Below are 20,168 nucleotides of genomic sequence, written 5' to 3'. Positions count from 1 at the left end.
ACTGGAATTAGTTTCAAAATAATCATATTTGCAGGTGTTTAGATATAAAGGGTCTTCCAGCTGTAAATCTCCCATTTAGAGGCCGCAAACCTTAATTACAGCTACATAGACCAACACTGCATGTGGGATTATCATCTGCAGGATATTATATGGTTTTATTCAAAGGTCTGTTTTAACAGTCTTGTTAATAAAGTTTGTACAGATGTATCTAAATATTTTAGCTATGTAAATGTTTACAACAATTATTTATACATCACTGATGACATTATTTTTCCATAGGTTCAGAAGTTTATTGTGATAAAATGTTTTTTTCTCATGTCCTCTAGATCCAGATATTGGCATTCAATTCTGTGGCTATAAAACAGAGTACGGATCGGAGGATAAGGGGAAATGGAGAGATTGGGAGTGCCACAAGAAATATAGTGTCATATGTTATGATGATAATCTGGTTCTGGTGAAGGAGAATAAGACATGGGAGGAGGCATTAGAACACTGCAGAGCTCTTGACAGTGTAAACAGATTTGACCTGGCCACCCTGCTCACTGAACATGACCTCAGCTATGCGCAAGAGCTAGCCCAAAATGCTACTACTGATGAGGTGGGCTGTTTTTCTCTGATGCACTTCTGTTGATGACTAGTTGATTTTGTGTGTTAATCTCTCTGCTTTACCTTGCTAGATTTGGACAGGACTATGTTACCTAGGTGATGAGTGGTTCTGGGTGGGTGGAGAATCTATGCTGGGCGCCCAGAACCCTGGTAGATGCCCAGTTAACAGGTGTGGCGTTCTGGACAAGAACGGGACATCCTTTAGGACCAGAGACTGCAGCCAGAAAAGAAACTTTTTCTGTTACATGAAATCTTAAACTGTTTACTGTTGATGGTATTTTATCTTCAAAACAAAAAGAACTAGAAGTTATGAATGATAACCTTTATAGTGGAAAATCCTGAGAATTCTAAGTTACTTCCTTTAAACATTTTCATACAAATTTCTGTTATAACAAACTGTCGCACCCTCCCAAAAAGCAGCCTTTAGTTGATAAAACGACTGAAAAGCTGGTCTAAGTTGATCCTATTCTGTATAGCTTAATATAAATAATCAGTTTCTTCTCATAAGAAAAGTCATTATTGGGTTCAGTTGAAACAAGAGTTTTTCAACATTTTTGTTAGATAAAATAATCCCCACTTTTCTTGTCATAATAAGGGTTTGAAAATTCACCAACAGAGTTTAAAAGACTCAGTAATTGGTGTAGAACATGCCTAACTACCAACTAACTTTCATTAATGCAGCTCCTTGTGGAGCTTGAAACAGAGCTGTACTCCACACCCTTTTTCTAAAGCATGACTCATGCAGTTCAAGTTTAAAAATAAGACAGGGCTTAAACCTGTCGAAGTGTGGAAGCTCAATATGTTAGCATCTCCTGTCAAAATGTGGAATGGCAGATACCTGCGGCCGGTACCATGAAGATGGATGCATTCCTAGCGAGGCCAGTAACCATGGTAACGTAGTTGGGAATAAATGACATGCCTGTTCATTGAAGACCTGATTTAGTTCAAAGGGGAAAATAACTTTAAAAAAAACAACATAACAAGAAAAGAACTTGAGAGCCAAAAAAAAGCAGTTAAAAAACAATAAGTTCATGACAAATTGAATTGTTTTTAATTTATTTATTTTTCTTTTTCATCCTTTTTGACATATCAACCTTTTACTATTCTGTATTTTTTTTCTTTCCATTATAGATCTCATACACCACTGGCATTCTCTTGTTTTTGTGTAATTTTTGTGGCTTCAGCTTCTAGCTTTGTGGTAACCCACACATTATTGAATTAAAAAGTCAATCTAACTAGATGAAATTATGTTTCTGTGTTTTATTTTATTACTGTGTTTATATTTGGTTTATCTTCAGAATCTCTGAAAAAGAAACAGATTAGCCAGTCACTTCTTTTGGATGGAATTAAATTGATCTGAGATAATAAAGTTAACATCTTGGTGTTATTTTTAATCTGATCCTGTCATTTAAATCCCATACCTATATGACATTTGTTGTGAATTTGAAGCTATATAAATAAACTGAATAAACCTAAGAGGTTTCTACTATTTCCTTCGTAATCTACAGAAAATTGCAAATATTTGACAAAAATATATTAATTATCCTGTCGAGTGGTGATGGTGAGAAACTAGTCCATGCATTTGTTACTTCAAGGCTGGACTATTGTAATTCTTTAATTCAATTCTATTCAGTTTATTTATATAGCGCCAATTGACAACACAAGTCATCTCAAGGCACTTTACAGTTCTCAAGATCATACAGTCAAATTGATTTAAAGTTTTCTATCTAAGGAAAACCAGTAGATTGCATCGACTCATTGACTGAAATTCAATCCCTCACACTAAGCATGCTTTAGTGACAGTGGAGAGGAAAAACTCCCTTCTAACAGGAAGAAACCTCCAGTAGAACCAGGCTCAGTGTGAGCGGCCATCTGCCGAGGCTGACTGGGGTTCAAGGGGACAGAAGCAGAGATACAAAAAGCAGCTGTAAAAGGCCATAGACCAACTACAGGTTGGCATAGTAATCAACCAAGCTAAAGCATACTTACAAATTCTGGACTGCGTTGAATGACTATAACAAGGCATATGTCTTATTCCCAAATTAACAAAGTCCTTAAAGCAGCAAAACATCAATAAGAAACTTCCTTCCTTAAATCATCTATAGGAAATGCAGGACATCCTGGAAGTCCAATTAAACTGGATTTCTCAAGTTTGTAAGTGTCCGATATACATAACAAAATGCATTTCCTACTCTTCTGCAGTGGTCTGAACCCCAATGTATTCTGGATTGTGTGTGTGTGTGTGTGTTTGTGTGTACTAAGAAAAAAGCAAAAAAGTTCATACAAATAACCCTTTCAACTAATTAAAGGAGTCCTAATATTTTACCTACATATTTTTTCTAACTTTAAATTCAGTCTTTAATAATTATAGATTTTTAAGACAATAACTAAATAGTGTCACGATTGGTTCTCAGAGAAGCCCAATATGCAGAACACCACGGAAACAGATGGAAAGTTTTACAATGTTTATTAAAAAACACAAGCACATGAATTATGTGAACTGGAACTGGTTCTGGCCGGCGACAGGTTCACTGGAGTCTGTGAGGATGACAGTTCAGTTAGCGTTGGCACTAAGGAGTTAGCGTTTGGAAGTTTCAGAAGATTACCTCGAGGAGTCCGGGTTTCTCTTTGAGGAAGGAACTGGTGGGTCTAGAGACTGATTTGTTCAGCAGAGTTCAATAACCGCTTCAGCGTCTTACTTCTAACTTGAATGCAGACCTTGGGTTTCGGTTTCCAGCTCTTAGCCAAGAGCTGCAGAGGAATCCAGAGGAGAGTCTTCAGGTTTGGCTCTGAGGGCAGGCTCGGCAGGTTAAGCTCATCCAGAGCTTCCAAGAGAACAGGTTTCCTGTGAAGCATAGGCAACGAAAGTTAGAAGAGAGACTGATCACTAGGGAGATCACTAGAGATTCTCAGGAGGTTCTAGGCTTAGGTGCTAACCAAACTGGATCAACACTGCGGCATTGAGGCAAGGTCTGAAGGCCGGTTATATACTGCAGGTCCTCCTGATGACGAGATGCGCCTCAGGTGTGTTGGAGGCTCAGCTTCAGGAGGATCCACGGCACACTCTGCTGGAGACGGATGGTACCGCTCCAGATCCCAACAGTACCCCCCTCTCAATGACCGCCTCTTGGCGGTCCAGAAGATGTCGACGGGAGGGAGCGCTCATACTCCTCGATCAGTGACGGATTGAGGATGTAGGAGCCAGGAATCCATGTGCGGTCCTCCGGACCGTAGCCCTCCCAGTCGACGAGGTACTGCCAACCGCGACCTCGACGACGGGAGTCCACGATCCGGCGGACGGTGTAGGCAGGATGTCCATCGACTTCCAGGGCGGGTGGAGGGGAGTTGGACGGAGGGCACAAAGGACTAGAAATCACTGGTTTTACTTGAGAGACGTGGAACGTGGGATGTATACGGAGACTAGCAGGAAGTTGCAGACATATGGCTGAAGGATTGATGACCTTGGAAATCTTGTATGGGCCAATGTATCTAGGAGACAGTTTGCGAGACATCCCCTTGAGGGGAATGTCCCGAGTTGAGAGCCATACCTCTTGACCGACGGAGTACTCCGGGGCAGGACGTCTCCTAGAATCAGCAAAGCGTTTGGTGGTGTCGGAGGAACGGTTGAGAGCAGCGATGGTGTCTCTCCAGACTCACTGACAGCGACGGATGTGATGATTGACTGATTGCACCGAAATCTCTCTCTCGTCTGCTGGAAAAAGAGGGGGTTGATATCCGAGACTAACCTGAAAAGGTGACTGGCCGGTGGATGCAGACTTGAGAGAGTTATGGGCGTATTCAATCTAGGTGAGATATTGGCTCCAATCGGTGGGGTTGTTTGAGGTCAGGCAACGGAGAGTGGACTCGAGCTGTTGGTTCATTCTTTCGGTTTGACCATTAGACTGTGGATGATAACCAGACATTAGAGAAGATTTGCAATTGAGAGCTGTGCAGAAAGCCTTCCAAACCTGGGAAATAAACTGAGGACCACGGTCTGAGAGAATATCCTGAGGAATTCCATGGAGTCGAAAGACATGCTTAACGAGGAGCTGGGCTGTTTGGAAGGCTGTGGGGAGCTTTCTGAGAGGAATTAAGTGGCAAGATTTAGAAAATCGATCGATGATGGTGAAAATGGTTGTCATACCTTGGGAGATGGGAAGTCCAGTGACAAAATCGATGGCTATGTGAGACCAGGGACGAGCAGGTACAGGTAGTGGGTTCAACAGACCTGAGGGTGGTTGATGTGAAGTCTTGTTTCTGGCGCAGACAGGGCAGGCCAGAACATACTCCTTCACGTCCTTGTGTAGAGTAGGCGACCAGAAACGTCTTGAAATTAAATGGATGGTTCTGCTTACCCCCGGATGAGTGGAAAACTTGGCTGCATGCATCCATTGGATCAGGCGTGATCTGACTGAAGAAGGAACATAGGTTCTGTTTGGAGGACCGTTACCTGGGTCAGGTTCAGAAGCCAGGGCAGAGTTTATCAGGTCGGTGATTTCCCAGGTAACCACTCCAACTGTGCAGGATGCTGGGAGAATGGGTGCAGGCGTCTCGGATTGATCAACGGAGTAGAGACGAGAGAGAGAATCGGGCTTGGTGTTCTTGGATCCGGGTCCGTAAGAGATGATGAGGTTGAAACGGGAGAAAAAGAGTGACCATCTTGACTGGCGTGGGTTTGCTTGTTTGGCGGACTGGATGTAGGCTAAGTTCTTGTGATCGGTCCAAACTAGGACCGGGTGTTCAGCTCCTTCAAGCCAGTGTCTCCACTCCTCCAACGCCAATTTGATGGCCAGAAGCTCACAATCCCCAACGTCGTAGTTCTGTTCAGCAGGAGAAAGTCTACGAGAAAAGAAAGCACAAGGATGTACTCTTTGATCCGAATCGAGTTTTTGTGATAATACTGCACCAACTCCAGAGTCAGAGGCGTCCACTTCGAGGATAAATTGCTTGGTTGGATCAGGCTGGATTAGCACGGGGGCTCTGGAAAACAAAGTCTTAAGTTTGTCAAAGGCGTTTTGAGCTTCGGGGGTCCACTGGAAAGTCATTTTGACTGAAGTTAGAGTTGTGAGAGGTAAAGCTGTCTGACTGTAATTCCTTATGAAGCGACGGTAGAAATTGGCGAAGCCCAGGAATCTCTGCAGCTGTGTACGGTTTTCAGGAACTGGCCAATCCAAAACTGCTTTTATCTTTTCTTCGGATGGCTTAACCTGCCCGCCCTCGAGCACAAACCCTAAAAATGTCACTGAAGACTGGTGAAATTCACATTTCTCGGCTTTTCCAAAAAGTTTGTTTTCCAGTAATCTCTGTAGGACTAGGCGGACATGTTTCTTATGCTCGGAGAGATCTTTAGAGTAAATTAGGATGTCATCAAGGTAAACAAAGACGAAAACGTTCAAAAAGCCTCTGAGGACATCATTGACCAGGGCTTGGAAACATGCTGGAGCGTTAGTGAGACCAAAAGGCATGACTAAATATTCAAACTGACCTAAAGGAGTTTTGAAGGCAGTCTTCCATTCGTCACCTTCTCTAATCCTGAGAAGGTGATAAGCGTTCCTTAAATCGAGTTTAGTGAAGACGGTGGCCCCTTGAACTGGTTCGAAGGCTGATGCTAGTAACGGAAGTGGGTATTTATTTTTGACTGTTATTTGGTTAAGGCCTCTGTAATCGATACAAGGTCTTAGAGAACCATCCTTTTTACCCACAAAAAAGAATCCGGCACCCAACGGAGAGTAAGAAGGGCGGATTATGCCAGCAGCTAGGGACTCGTTTATGTATTTCTCCATAGTTTCTCGTTCAGGTTTTGAAATGTTGTAGAGTCTACTGCTAGGTAGAGGGGTGCCAGGTAATAGCTCAATCGCACAGTCATATGGTCTGTGAGGTGGAAGAGACGTAGCACTGACCTTAATGAAGACAGGAGCCAGATCATGGTATTCGGACGGAACAGAAGTAAGGTCAGGAGAGTCCATCTCCCCCCTACTTCTAGGAGACCTTACAGCGGGAGCTGCGGAACGAAGGCACGTCTCGTGACATGGGGTCGACCATGCTTCGATGTGGCGATCAGCCTAGTTTATATGAGGATTATGTCGTTGCAGCCATTTGAACCCAAGCACCACAGGGGAACATGCAGAGGGAAGCACAAAAAACATCAGAGTTTCACGGTGATTACCTGAAATTAGCAGCTCGAGGGGTTGTGTTTGGTGGGTGACTTGGTGGAGTTTTTTCCCATCAATAGCGGAGACACAAAGAGGCTTGGATAAAGGGATAGTATCAATTTTTAGCTGCTGAACCAGGTTGGAGTCTATCAGATTGTGTTCACAGCCTGAGTCGATGAAAGCAGACAAAGTGAGAGTCTGATCTGAAAAGCACAAAGTAGCTGGAAGCATGAGACGAGGAGATTTCTCGGAAGTTAAATGGCCCGTCAGACTCCTCTGATCTTCTGACGGGCCCCGGCTTTTAACTTAGCGGGGCATGAAGAGATGAAATGGCCAGTCTCACCACAGTAGATGCAAAGCTTGCTTCTGACACGTCTTAGTCTTTCCTCTCGGGTTAGCCTTGTATGTCCAACCTGCATAGGTTCAGCTTCCGTTTCTACTGCATGAGAAACCTGAACAGGCATAGAAAGTGACTGGGTCTTAGACCATGGCTTGGAGAAGGGTTCTGTGGCACCAGAAGAAAAAGTAGCATTATTAGAAGCAGGGGTTGACACAGAAGAACTTTGATTTCTTCGTCTAGAATGGTTTCTAGCACGGATTCTGTTATCCAACCTAATGGTTAGGCGGATTAATTCATCTAGAGTTTCTGGTTCGTCGAGGGTTGCAAGTTCATCCTTGATATTTTCATTTAAAGCGTTGAAAAATGCACTTGTAATAGCCCGTTGATTCCATCCGGAAGCAGCGGCTTTAACCCGGAAGTTGATGGAGAAATCAGCAACTGAGGAATTTCCCTGTTTAAGACTTAACAGAGCACGAGAATCAATAGTCTGGTCGGAATCATGGTTAAACACTTGGGAAAACTCTGAAACAAAATCAGAAAAATTATTGCTGATACTGTCTTAGGAGGCAAACCTGGCCTGAGCCCAATCAAGGGCTTTCCTGTCAGGTGGGACAGAATAAATGTTATTTTTGTTTCGTCCGTAGGAAAACTTCCAGGAGAATTCTGAAAAATGAGTCGGCATTGGAACAAAAATCCTTTACAATCCTTCATATTACCTGAAAACTTTTCAGGGAGACTAGGGTGAAACTCAGGGGATGACGTCACCACCGGTGACCTCGGAGGCGGAACTGGACCCGGAAATGGTTGTGCTGCCGGCGTGGCATTAGCACTACTCATGTTGTTAGCATACCTTTGAAGCATTTGGTTATGGTAATTGACCATGTTGTATAACTCACGGAGGGTTTGAGTCTGTCCTTGGATTTGAGCATCCTGCTCTTCCAGTCTACGGTGGAGGTGATCTGCGGGGCCTTGTGTTTGGCCGCAGTGTTCTGTCATGGTTGGTTCTCAGAGAAGCCCAATATGCAGAACACCACGGAAACAGATGGAAAGTTTTACAATGTTTATTAAAAAACACTAGCACATGAATTATGTGAACTGGAACTGGTTCTGGCCGGGGACAGGTTTACTGGAGTCTGTGAGGATGACAGTTCAGTTAGCGTTGGCACTGAGGAGTTAGCGTTTGGAGGTTTCAGAAGATTACCTCGAGGAGTCCGGGTTTCTCTTTGAGGAAGGAACTGGTGGGTCCAGAGACTGATTTGTTCAGCAGAGGTCAATAACCGCTTCAGCGTCTTACTTCTAACTTGAATGCAGACCTTGGGTTTTGGTTTCCAGCTCTTAGCCAAGAGCTGCAGAGGAATCCAGAGGAGAGTCTTCAGGTTTGGCTCTGAGGGCAGGCTCGGCAGGTTAAGCTCATCCAGAGCTTCCAAGAGAACAGGTTTCCTGTGAAGCATAGACAACGAAAGTTAGAAGAGAGACTGATCACTAGGGAGATCACTAGAGATTCTCAGGAGGTTCTAGGCTTAGGTGCTAACCAAACTGGATCAACACTGCGGCATTGAGGCAAGGTCTGAAGGCCGGTTATATACTGCAGGTCCTCCTGATGACGAGATGCGCCTCAGGTGTGTTGGAGGCTCAGCTTCAGGAGGATCCACGGCGCACTCTGCTGGAGACGGATGGTACCGCTCCAGATCCCAACAAATAGAGCCAATTGGAAATCTTTTTCAAGTCGCTTTTTTTAATGCATGTAAAATTGGTGTACGAGCATTCATGTGGATATAGCATTAGTAACATTAGCTGTGAACGTGGATGATTTATTATTATTTTCTGCTTTACAAAATAGGTTAAAAGTTACACAGGTACACTTACTGACTGCCTGCTAGTGTCCCTTATTGTTGGAAACTTCTCTTCTGGTGGAACAGAGGCATTAGCGGTGATAGCGAGACAGTCTATTGTCTATTCCAGGATAGACATCTATATTATTATTATGATGAGTTTGGGCCTCTGTAAACATTTACTTAGCTAAAAGCATAATCAGTAACTACTGCAGATGAAAAACACAAATGCACTGCAAATACATTAATGTGCAACAAAAACAAAATATATTGTAATAACAAGTTATCTTTAGGTTCGTTTAGGGGCTGATAATTACTCTAGTTTTGTGTTAGTCACATGAGCTACAAACTGTTTTAATAAAACACTAATTTTAAGGAGAAGCTTAATCATGATGAGAGAAAATGCACTAAAATCGGACTAAAGGGAGTACCTCATACAACAGCACCATACCAAAACAATCATCATTGGGATTGCAATGGTCGCCATGTTTGCGGTGCTGTAAATGCCAGTTTGCCGCTGTCAATCAACCATGAGCCCTGCAGGTTCCGCTTTCCTCCAGGCATAGCTTCTGATGAGGGATTTTAAGATGTTATATATGGGACAGAAGTACAACTATGCAGTGAAATAGGTTGTAACTTTAGTGTTTAAAGAAAAGGTTCAATGATAAAATTTAATTTTCTGTCATCCTTCTTTTTTAGTGGATCTGTTTATGGACTGGTGTCGAGGGAATCCCCCCTATGATCTGGAGCACCTCTGTTATGTGGTGCTTCTGTGTGTTTGGTGTATTTGTGTGTTAGTAACATTTGTGTGCTTCCAGCATATTTGCACTTTGCCCTCTGTGTTTTTAGTGATTGCTGGTTTTCTTTTTCAACTCTCTTTGTTTAAGAAATCCCCTTGTGGAGCAGTGGGCTGCCATTGTACGGCACCAGAATGTGTAGGACTTAAACTCAGATCGTCTGAGACCCAAGCGCAATGCTCTGACCACTAGGCCACCACTGAATAGACTTAATTTTAAGACTTATTTCAGTGTTACAATAGAGAAGGCTTTTGTTTCTTTACCAAACTAGACTTTCTAAGAATAAGGCATTACAGATTTTTGATCCATAAGAGACAAAATTCCACTATAAAAACCCTAATATTTATTGATAAACAGATTTTGGGGAACAATACCGTCACAGGCACTATGTCGAATGTGGAATTAGATCTAAAGTGAAAATTCTGCAGAATATAAATAAAAAAGTATAAAAAGAACCCTGATTTCTTGTCTGCTTCAGCAGAGCTGCTGTTGGAAAGCTTGACTTTGAGGGGAGAACTAATTTAGAGAAAAAGATATTATGTAAAATTTCAAATACCAGACGAGCTGGAAATATTACTCATGAAAAAGGCAGTAGTGACCAAAATAATAGTTAAAATTATACCACCGTGGAAAACATCCAAGCTGTTAAGAATCATTTTAATATTTTATTGTTATTAAATCCCAAGGGTTTCCCCTGAAAAATAAATTTAGGCAGTTCATGTTTTTTAGCCCTGCATTGTGTATCACCCCCTTCTATCATCTGAAAAAGTAGGCAGTACAATCAGAACTCCCCACAGAGTCATGGGGGCTTTAACACAACTCAAGGGCTGGTTATACTCCCCACAGCAGTGTGTCACACTGAGCTTGATGCAGACATTTTTGATTTATGCTCAATTTTGAAGCGTGGTCGGTGCTATGTTAAATTCCACACCACAAGGCAAGAGGTACAATCATGAACTAGCTATGGGTCTAGATACAGCTGAGGCGGTGAGGAAGTGGGGGCCGGTTTGTACGACAACGGAGGGATATGAGGGCGAGAAGGAGCAGGGATCCAGGTGGAAAAAGGGTCCCAGCGTTCTTGTGCACCTCGCTCTTCTAGCTGGTCCAACTTCTCGAGTTGTTTTCTGCAATTGCTGTCATACAAACAAAACAAGCCGGCGAGCGGATGTAGATTTGACCAATCCAGTAGTTCCCAAATATTTGATATTTCCTGATTGCAATTGTAGACCTGAGGGATACTGTAGATAGTAATTAATTGGTAGTACTATAGATTTAGACCAATTTACAGAGTAATCTGAGACTTTTGAGAAACATTCTGGTAATCTAAGTACTTCAGAGAGGTAAGTTTGATTTTTGGAGATAAAGTAATACATCATCTGCATAAAGACATGTTTTATGCTCTATTTTCATGTCTTTTATAACTTTAACCACATTAGTTTGTCTGATTGTAGCAGCTAGAGGCTCAATAAAAATGGTAAAAAGTGAGGGGGAGATCCCTGCCTGGTGCCCATCTGGAGACAAAAGCTGGAAGATGTGTAATTATTTTTCCTGACACCGGCTGTTGGGAAGCTGTTGGGAAAATATTTTTTAAAAATTTATAAAGGAATTGCCAAAGCCAAATTTAGTAGTAGCGAATAAACATTTCCAGTTCACCTATCAAATGCTTTTTCTGCATCTAAAGACAATAAATTTATTTAGTTTTTCAATATATTTGTTTAATTCTAGTTTTATTTTACGGATTTTACCTAATCTTCCCTCATCTAGCAAGCTTTCTAGTAACTTAATTTTTTCCTGGATAGTTTTTTGTTCTAACTTTTTTTATGAGATGAGAATGAAATTATTTTACCTCTCATTACTGCATTCCCTGCTTCCCATAGTATAAATACTGATGTTTCTGGTAAATAATTGCACTCTTAGTATGATGCCCACTCTTCCTTGAAAAATGTAATCATCTTCATCTTCATCTTTAAGCAGTGATGTATTAAATCGCCAGCTCTTGTTTTGTGGGGCTATTTCTTTATTTATTAGGGTTAAAGTAACAGGAGCATGATCACTGACAGCAATAGGATGGATTAAAGCATCCGAGACGTCAGACAGCAGCAAGCTGCTGATTAAGAAATAGTCCAAACGAGAGTAGGAATGATGGACATCAGAAAAGAAAGTGTATTCCTTACTGTTAGGATGAAGAGATGTCCATGCATCGCAAAGACGAAAATCACTCATGTATTGTTTATCTACATTTAATGATTGCCAACTGCACTGAATCCCTGTTGTATTAAACCATGCTTTGAAAGTGCGAGGAAAAGTTTGTGAAAGAATGAGGGGTCGTCAACATTTGGACTATATATGCTGACAATACATAACTTTTGGTTATGAATAGATAGTTTAATTAAAATTAATCTGCCTTTGGGATCTATAATTTGGTCTAATATTGTAAAACTGACGTTGTTGTGGGTTAAAATTGCTACTCCTCACTGTCTAGAGTTATAGCAGGCTGCAAACACATCGGGGAACTCAGGGGAGTTAAGATCACTTACAGTTGTCGCTGATTTATGTGTTTCTTGCAATTTTTTATTTATTTGTTTATTTGACAGGGACAGTACAATTAAACATTGCAACCAAACAGTTGGCCGATGTCAAAGTACATAAGGCTTGTAGCCATGGGCTAATTTGCAGCCTTCGTCCCTGGTTAGGCTTTTAAAAGGTGTTAGCATTAAGGGGGAGGGAGGTTAGCAACGACACACAAATGCATAAAAACACACAAAAAACAAAAATAACAACAACAAAAAAACAAGAGAAGTTAAAAATAAAAATGTACAGTACAAGCCAGTTTAGTGCTCACACTCTTGATTGTCTTTGAGCCATTTTTTCAATCTTGTGGAGAAAAGTCGAATATCAGTCTACGACTTAAGCTCCAGAGGCAAAGAGTTCCAGAGATCTGATGGTTTCACTGAGAAGGCGGACTGACCCATAGATTCTGTCCGAAATCTTTTAATCCTGCAGTTCCCACTAGCTCCGGCTCTTGTCCTGATTCCTTCATATGCATACTTTAAAACAAATTTACAGATTACCTCAGGGGCAAGACCATTAAGGCATTTAAAAATAGCTTTTAAAAATGAGAAATTTATAAAATTTTCAAATGTCATCATATTGTATTTTTTAATAATTTTGCAGTTATGCCACTTCACCGGTTTTTGATCGAATATTTTTAATGCTTGCTTGTGAAGTGAGAGTAAAGGTTTAAAAACAGACTTTGTGACGTGGGCCCAAACGATGGAGCAATAAGACATATGGGATAAAATCATTGCATGTAAATATACTTGTGCAGCTTGATTTGATACATATGGTCGAATCATTCGAAAACAGCAATAAGACAACATTGGCATTTAATCTTTTAAGCTGGTTAAAAATGTTAAACTTTTTCTCTCTGGTGGCAGCTCCATGCACATTCCATGTCACAAACCCTACATTCACCATAGGTGTGGGTGAGAAGATGAAAAGTACATGCCTCTGAATAAATAGTTATACCCAGGTAGTATTAAACCATGTGCTTGTGATTGTGTGGACCACAGGGAAGAAGCAGACAAATAAGATAAAGGGGGACCGAGAATTAAGAAAGTGCAATGAGTGAGAAAAGGTGAAAGAAAAAGGACCCCAGCCCATGCTTCCTGTACCCAGCTGTGAATAACAGCCATAACGTACTCTTGAGCTGTGCATATATTTCATTTATCACCGTGATCCATTCTATACACTTTTATCAGGTGTCACATGCTTTAAATCCACCTGTTGTGCATCTAATAAAGCCAAGGAGTGATCTTTTGATCCCTGAATAACTGACCTTTAATATATAATTTTTTCAACTGCTACTATCGCTCTGACGCCTTCAGCAATGTATTTCTTCCTGATTGGGAATAATACCCGACTACGATCTAGTATTTCCTTGGGAAACTGGTCATTAATGCTGAAATCTGTTCCTCTCAGCTCTCTGCCTCCACTCCTGACCTGGTCTTTTTGTTTGTAATGCTCAAACTTAGCTACAATTGGTCTATGAGGGGTTTTATCAGGCTTCTTACCTCCGAAAAGGTGAACACGATGGAAGGTGATGTTTTTACCTTGTCCGCTTGGTCCTATTGTCATCTCTGGATCCTCCTCCTGCTGCTCCGTGATTCCCGCGAAGATGAGGTTGTCTTTCATGCTCCGCGACTGAATGTCCAGAATGGAATCTTTTATCTTTCTATTTTCGCCGGACAGCTGGATCATCCCCTCTGTGAGTTTAGTGACTTCCCCCTTCAGTGCTTTATTCTCGGCGGTAACGGAGGCTAGCTTGGCTGTATTCCAGCGACTCTCTCGGAGCTTAAAACTACGTATGAAGGTCTTCTACCAAGGCGAGGCAGGCTTCCAGGCTGGTTAGCTTTTTGTTGATGGATTCCAGGATGTCGCTGTAGCTCCTCTCTGGAACAAAAAGTAGAAGCAGCACTGGTTGAGCTAGATTGACAACGTTTGGTTGAATGTGTCGCTGAGGATGCAGAATTCCTAGGCCTCCCCATTACGATGCTGTCAAAACACTCGTCCAGGTAGCTCACCAGGTCTTGAAGCAAGGTCTTGTCTTCCAGTTTGTTCCCTCGAAAAATACGACACAATTGTTAAAGTTTGAACCTAACTTTGTTTAATTTTTGAAATTATTGGCTTGTACTTAACTGAATGGATTTCTTTTGAATTACATGTATGTCCCCATATTACTTACGCACAGCTCTCACGAGATCTCAGATGCTCATTCCGCTCAGCCAACACTGGTTTGCAATAATAAGTTTTAAAGTACACAACCATAAAAAAAAAATTAATGAAAATAAAAAAAAAAAATAAGTCACAAAACTTTGTTGGCATATTGTTCTTACAGTTTGAAGTTTGTACTCCCCTGCCCAACTTTTGTTGCACATTTTAATGTACAGTGTCTTCAGGGCTCTTCAGTCCTAACCTTATTTTGTCTTTGATTCTCCGGGAGGATTTTCCTGATCCTCTGGGTAAGCTGACCCTTCTAGTCTGGAAGGGAAACACTCATCACTCTGAGAAAAGGAGACAGATCTCCTCATCTGAACACTGAGCCCTTCAGGAACCAAGAGTCAGTCTGCTATTGACTCCTCAGGATTCCCATAGTCTGCCTGTCCACCCTCCAACGAACCAAGCCTTCTACAGACCAGGCCTCCACAAACGGGATCTCAGAATACCTCCCCAACAACCACAGTAAGTCCAAGAAACCTTGTATTCAGAGCTTCGGCCAGTTTTCCCACAGTCCTTGAACTCACCACTCTGATCTCCTCCTAGAGCTTCCGCTTCCGATTCACCAGACCGCTGGAACCTCCCCAAGCTGGAGAACTGTTTTACCTATCTGTGTACAGTTCCTGACAACTGTTAAATCTTTTTCGGTGGTTCTGCATGTGGGTCAAACTTAGTAGACCCATCATGACAATACTGTGCAATAAAATTTTAGAAAACATTGGTATTACAGGTTTTTTGTTTGAAATGTGTTTAAAGTTCTGTATCACAATTGAAAACAACACATTTAGTGGCTAACACTATTTCACCAGCAAAAGTTCTTTGAGGTTTTACATATTACAATAAAACTGTGGTATTTTCACCAATGAATATTGAGATCAGCACACATAAATGGATTATCTTTGTAGCATTATTGTTTAAATCCACATTTTAGAAATTCTCAAAGACAGAAAATCTTGGTAACCATCTCAGCTGTGGTGATGAGTTTTCCTCCAATAATTTTTTTCTAAGCCTTTTTTTCCTTCTTTTTCTTGCAATTTCTCCGGCTGTTCTTCCTGTTTGAGTGTGTTGCCTTTTTATTTTCTTGCTGCATTTTCCTCCCATTTTATAGTTCCTAATTTCTGATACTTTTTGCAGCAGCAGAATGATTCTGGGCTAAATGTCTAGAATGTGCTTGTACCAGTTTATGAGAAACATGGTGGAGGATATATGAATGGATGCAGTAGAGTGCAGTAAAGGAGCATGTAGAAACTTGTGTGTAGGAGGGGGTATAGGGGTTGTGTGTGGTTGTACATTGCAGTGGAAAAAGGTCCTTCTTGATCTTGATTGAAGAGATGATTAAAAACAACACTGCGTTTGAAAAGGTTTTTGTCATGATTTTACCAGTGGTAAATAGTGCTGGGGCACTGCCCTCCCTGATAAGAAGAGAGAAACGTAAAATATATTTTTACAAATTAACTCATAAATGTCAGTTTTACTCTCTAGAGTGTGTACCTATAAGCAAAACAAATTATATAAGCTACATTTCCCTACCTACTGTCATTCATTTGTGGATTTCCACAGACAGACTCCTACCATCTCTGTCTTGTGGCTCTGATCAGACTGCCCCACATGTGCAGAGAATCTGCCAATCATGTACTATTGCTAGGTCAATTTAATAATTTAATGGCCAATCAGCGTCTCAGAATTTTATGGTCTTGGGGCGCTGAAAATACTGCCCTTTAACAGGCTTCTGCACCCAATGCGCAGGTGCAGACAATTAGAGGGACGATGGCAAACGTAATGAGCGAGGTGCAGCTTCCACCAAATTCGGTGAGATCCTTATTTATCTACCCGTTTGCCAGAAGAACATCCCTGTTGTAGGATATGAAAATTTCATTTACAAAAAGTTATTGCCACAATGTTTCTTTTATGAAAGAATTGTTATTGTCCTGGTATTTATTTAGGGTTTTTCTTTATCTGTTGTAGTTGCTAACTTCATATGTATTAATAAAAAGCAAGATTGTGATTGTTTTTTTTCCACAGCCCTCATTTTCACTTTAAAATAAAAGAGCAGACATTTACTCCTAAAACTAGAGAAAGTTGTAACCACACATGTCAGGTAAATACTGTAAGAAAATTGTTGTTTTTGAAAGAAAAAATAAAGATGCAAAATTTAACTGGAAAACAAATTGCGTGTGTGCTTTTTTAAATTGTATTTTTCATTTACCAGTTCAAGATAATTATCATTCCATAGATATAATAGTAACCTTTAAGCTATACCGTCTCAGTGACGGAGATGAAAACACAAGGAGAAACAAGCAAGCACACAAATTATTGCACTTATTTTAATTAATCGAGTGATTAGAATTTATTGTGCGATTAATTGATAATTGTGACAGGCCTTCTCAAGACTTGAGACTTGACTTGGACTTGCAAAAAATGACTTGTGAACATGTCTGTATTATATAGTAAATTAAATCATTACTGTTAAATTGTATTTATTGTCCAATTGTTTATTCGAATTCTCATTCTGGATTAGTTGGAGACTAATAGGCTATATCAGCCCCACCAAAAATATTTTTCACCAGTCGCTACTGGATTTTACTAAAGATCAGACCCAAATGCAGAAGACCAAACAGAGAGACCAGGAAAAAGGTTTAACAGGTTTATTAGGAGATTGTGAATAATCCAGTGTTGCATTGAACACTGCTCAACCGGAACTGAAAGGTGAGGGGAAGACACTGCGGTTAGTTCAGGCTCGGTGGGAAATTAGATTCTAGAACTTAAAGAGGAGAAATAATTTGCTGACTCACTTTTCCAGAGAAGTTGTTGACTCTTTGACTCCAGTCTGTGTGCTGTTGTTCCAGTGTTTGTCTGATTCGGTGGAGGGCGGAACAGGGTTTACCCAGAATGCGGTGGATTGTAGGTAAATGGAGAAGCTGACTGCCACTCAGATTTCCTGCGGTACTTGAATGGGTCGTAGTGGAGATGAATCCCTTGCTCAGTGTGAAGCTCAAACGATCTCTTGGGGAAAAGTAGATTCAAACCTCCAGTTTAAATCCTTAGCTCAGTTTGAAGCTCAGATGATCCTTCCAGGGAGAGATGGTCCGAAACATCCAGTTTGCAGGGTGACTTCCTGCCGAGAGGCAAAGACGGAAACAAGATTAAGACTCAGGTCGACAAGAACTCAATTTGACTCAGCAAAACTCAGCTTGGCTAGAGTACCCAAAACTGGCAAACACTCTGGCGTCGAGGTAGTGGAAGTCAGCAGCTTAAGAGCGCTCCATTAACGAGGTAACCATCTGCAGGTGTGTGAGGAGGCGGACCAGAACCAGGCGCCTCCTGGTGGAAGAAGGGAGTCCTGACAGTTTTACTCATTTGACGTGAACATCATTGATGACCACCTGGTAACCTGGTCTCTCCATGAACCGTGTCTCACTTCAAATGGGTTTGTCAGATCTGCCAGTGGTAAGATATAGGCTACTTTAAAAAAGTGTATGAATTGCTGTCTGGATTCTGCTCTTATAGTGCGATCAGACGCAGCTCAACCAGCCGCAGGTGCGTGCGCCCTGCCCACCTGTCAACTGCAGACACCTGCGGAGAAAGCAGAAAGGAACAGAACCGGTAGAAACTGCACGGCCCTGTCGGCTGAGTCCTGACAACGCTTACTTTTAAAAACTAAAGGGGAGAAAAAAATATTTCTCCCAATAAAAAAAAATGCTTACAATGATCTCTTAAATAATGGTCCATAGTGTAACAACCACAGAACCTTGGACCCAAAATTCAACAGACAAACTGGAAGGTTTGAAACAAATGTATTTAAGGTAAACAAAAAGAGAGAGGTGAAACTTCCCCAGGGCGGGTTGTTGGATTTTCTGCAGAGACAGGAGACTCAGGTCAGTGACAAATATTTTGAGCTGAAAAAGACTAGAGAAAGTCACTGACCTGGTTGGGAGTACTGTCCGATTCAAAGAGAGAGGAGGAGCCCGATGCAGATTGTCCTCCGCTTGGGTCATTATCACTTCAGAGCGCAGGGTGTAGGGGAGCTGGCGCCAGCTGATGCAGTGCAAGCAACAGTGTTAGTGAGGGGTAATCCAAAGCCTAAGTACAGTCCAAAATAGTACCACAGACCAGGTGATCAGATAACCGGATAGGTATCATAGAAGAATCCAAGCCGAGGTGAGTATTACAATCCAAGTCTGGTAACCAACAAAGTCCAGGAAGTCATACCAAACATACCAAAAATCACACTCATCAGAGCAGACAGGAAAAAGGCAAAAAAAAACAAAATATGTAGCACCTTTAACCACTCTATGAGAAAAAAAAAAACTAAAATGGTGGGTGCTTGGGTTCGACATCAATGAGGTACTCCTTTATGTAGGTAATAACCCTGACCTGGTTTGTAACAAATGTGACCCAGAGAAATAGAAAGTCAGGCAAAATTACTCAGCTTAACTTTATTAACTACGGTGACAGGGAACCCTCACTGTTAATCACCAATTGAACGGTAAGCTGTGAACACTTTTGAGATTTAAGGAAAACAAAAAAAAAAAACCCGGAAAAAACAACATATACTTTTCACTTAAAGCAGCACATAAGCCAGGCCCACTAAACACCAAATGTTTACAAGCAATGTTCAAGCTAGCATATCGTCCTGAACAGTCAGTTATACTCACGACCCTCAAATGGTGGTGGAGAAATGGAGAGACAAAAAAAAAACAAGAAAACCCAACGTTGCAGGCCTGTGACCGACGAGAAGTAGACGTTGAAATCCCAGAGGGAAGACGAAGGAAAAAAAAAACAATTTGAGAGCGGTGCAATTCGGGGACAACGTAGGAAACGCTGAGATGCCTCCCTCCTCTCAACTTCTGGCAGGGGCTCAACGGCTGCCGCCGGACCGTGCCTCTAAAACGTCAGCCCACTTAGCTCAGCCCGAAGTCCGTCGCGACCATTTGCTCCGGTCCCCTCTTGGCCCGTCCCTCCAGCGTCAACTGAACTCTGTCAATTTCTCCCGACTTCCGTGCTCTTTCGTCCTGATGTCCCTTTATCTCTCCCTTTCGTCTGTCTTTCTTCGTTCTTATTTATTCCTCTTTTTGGTTATTGTTTTTTTTTTTTTCTTCTCGTACACCTCCCTTCTCCACTCCTCACTCTCTCTTCCTCTCTCCTTTCTTTTTCCCGCTTCCTCCTTCTCCTCACAAATCCCCCTCCCGCACCGGACAAACTGTCCCCGCTGCCAATCAAAATCGTGAGATCAGAGAAAACCAGTGCAGCTGACGTCACACTGCTTCTTTCAGTACAATATTTACACAATAGCTCACTAACAAACAATAGTTTTAATCATCAAATAAGATAATTACTCAATAGTGACCTTTATATTATTCAACTATTAAGGTGGAGGAACATACCACTGTATTCCGTTCAGAAAGAAGAATACTAAACACTTAGTTGTTCCCCAATGTATGTTTGAGTAAACAGTAATTTACTTTTAATATACTTGTATCTTATTTTGAACTATGTAAAATTAACCTTAACAAATAGTAACTACCATAACCTCAGTTTGTCACTGGGCTACATCTTCCCCCTTCTAGAAGGTTTTGATGTCCCCATCAAAATTAACGAGAGACAACTATCAAAGAACAGTTTTGATAAGAACTCGCCCTAGAACATGTTTCACACATGGCCATGG

General features: G+C 41.5%; 1 long non-coding RNA gene across 1 annotated transcript; it reads left to right on the top strand.

Annotated features, from left to right (window-relative positions):
• The first annotated feature begins 332 nt into the window (after positions 1 to 332).
• Positions 333 to 903, top strand: LOC119797426. Its single transcript, XR_005282586.1, has 2 exons — positions 333 to 598; positions 678 to 903. It is a non-coding gene; the product is annotated as an uncharacterized LOC119797426 (long non-coding RNA).
• Positions 904 to 20,168: the final 19,265 nt, after the last annotated feature.

Source organism: Cyprinodon tularosa, unplaced genomic scaffold (genome assembly GCF_016077235.1).
Source record: "Cyprinodon tularosa strain WSP-4 unplaced genomic scaffold, ASM1607723v1 ctg582, whole genome shotgun sequence".
Taxonomy (NCBI): Eukaryota; Metazoa; Chordata; class Actinopteri; order Cyprinodontiformes; family Cyprinodontidae; genus Cyprinodon; species Cyprinodon tularosa.
Note: the sequence above shows the minus strand (reverse complement) of the source record. Positions and strands in the feature narration are given on the sequence as shown.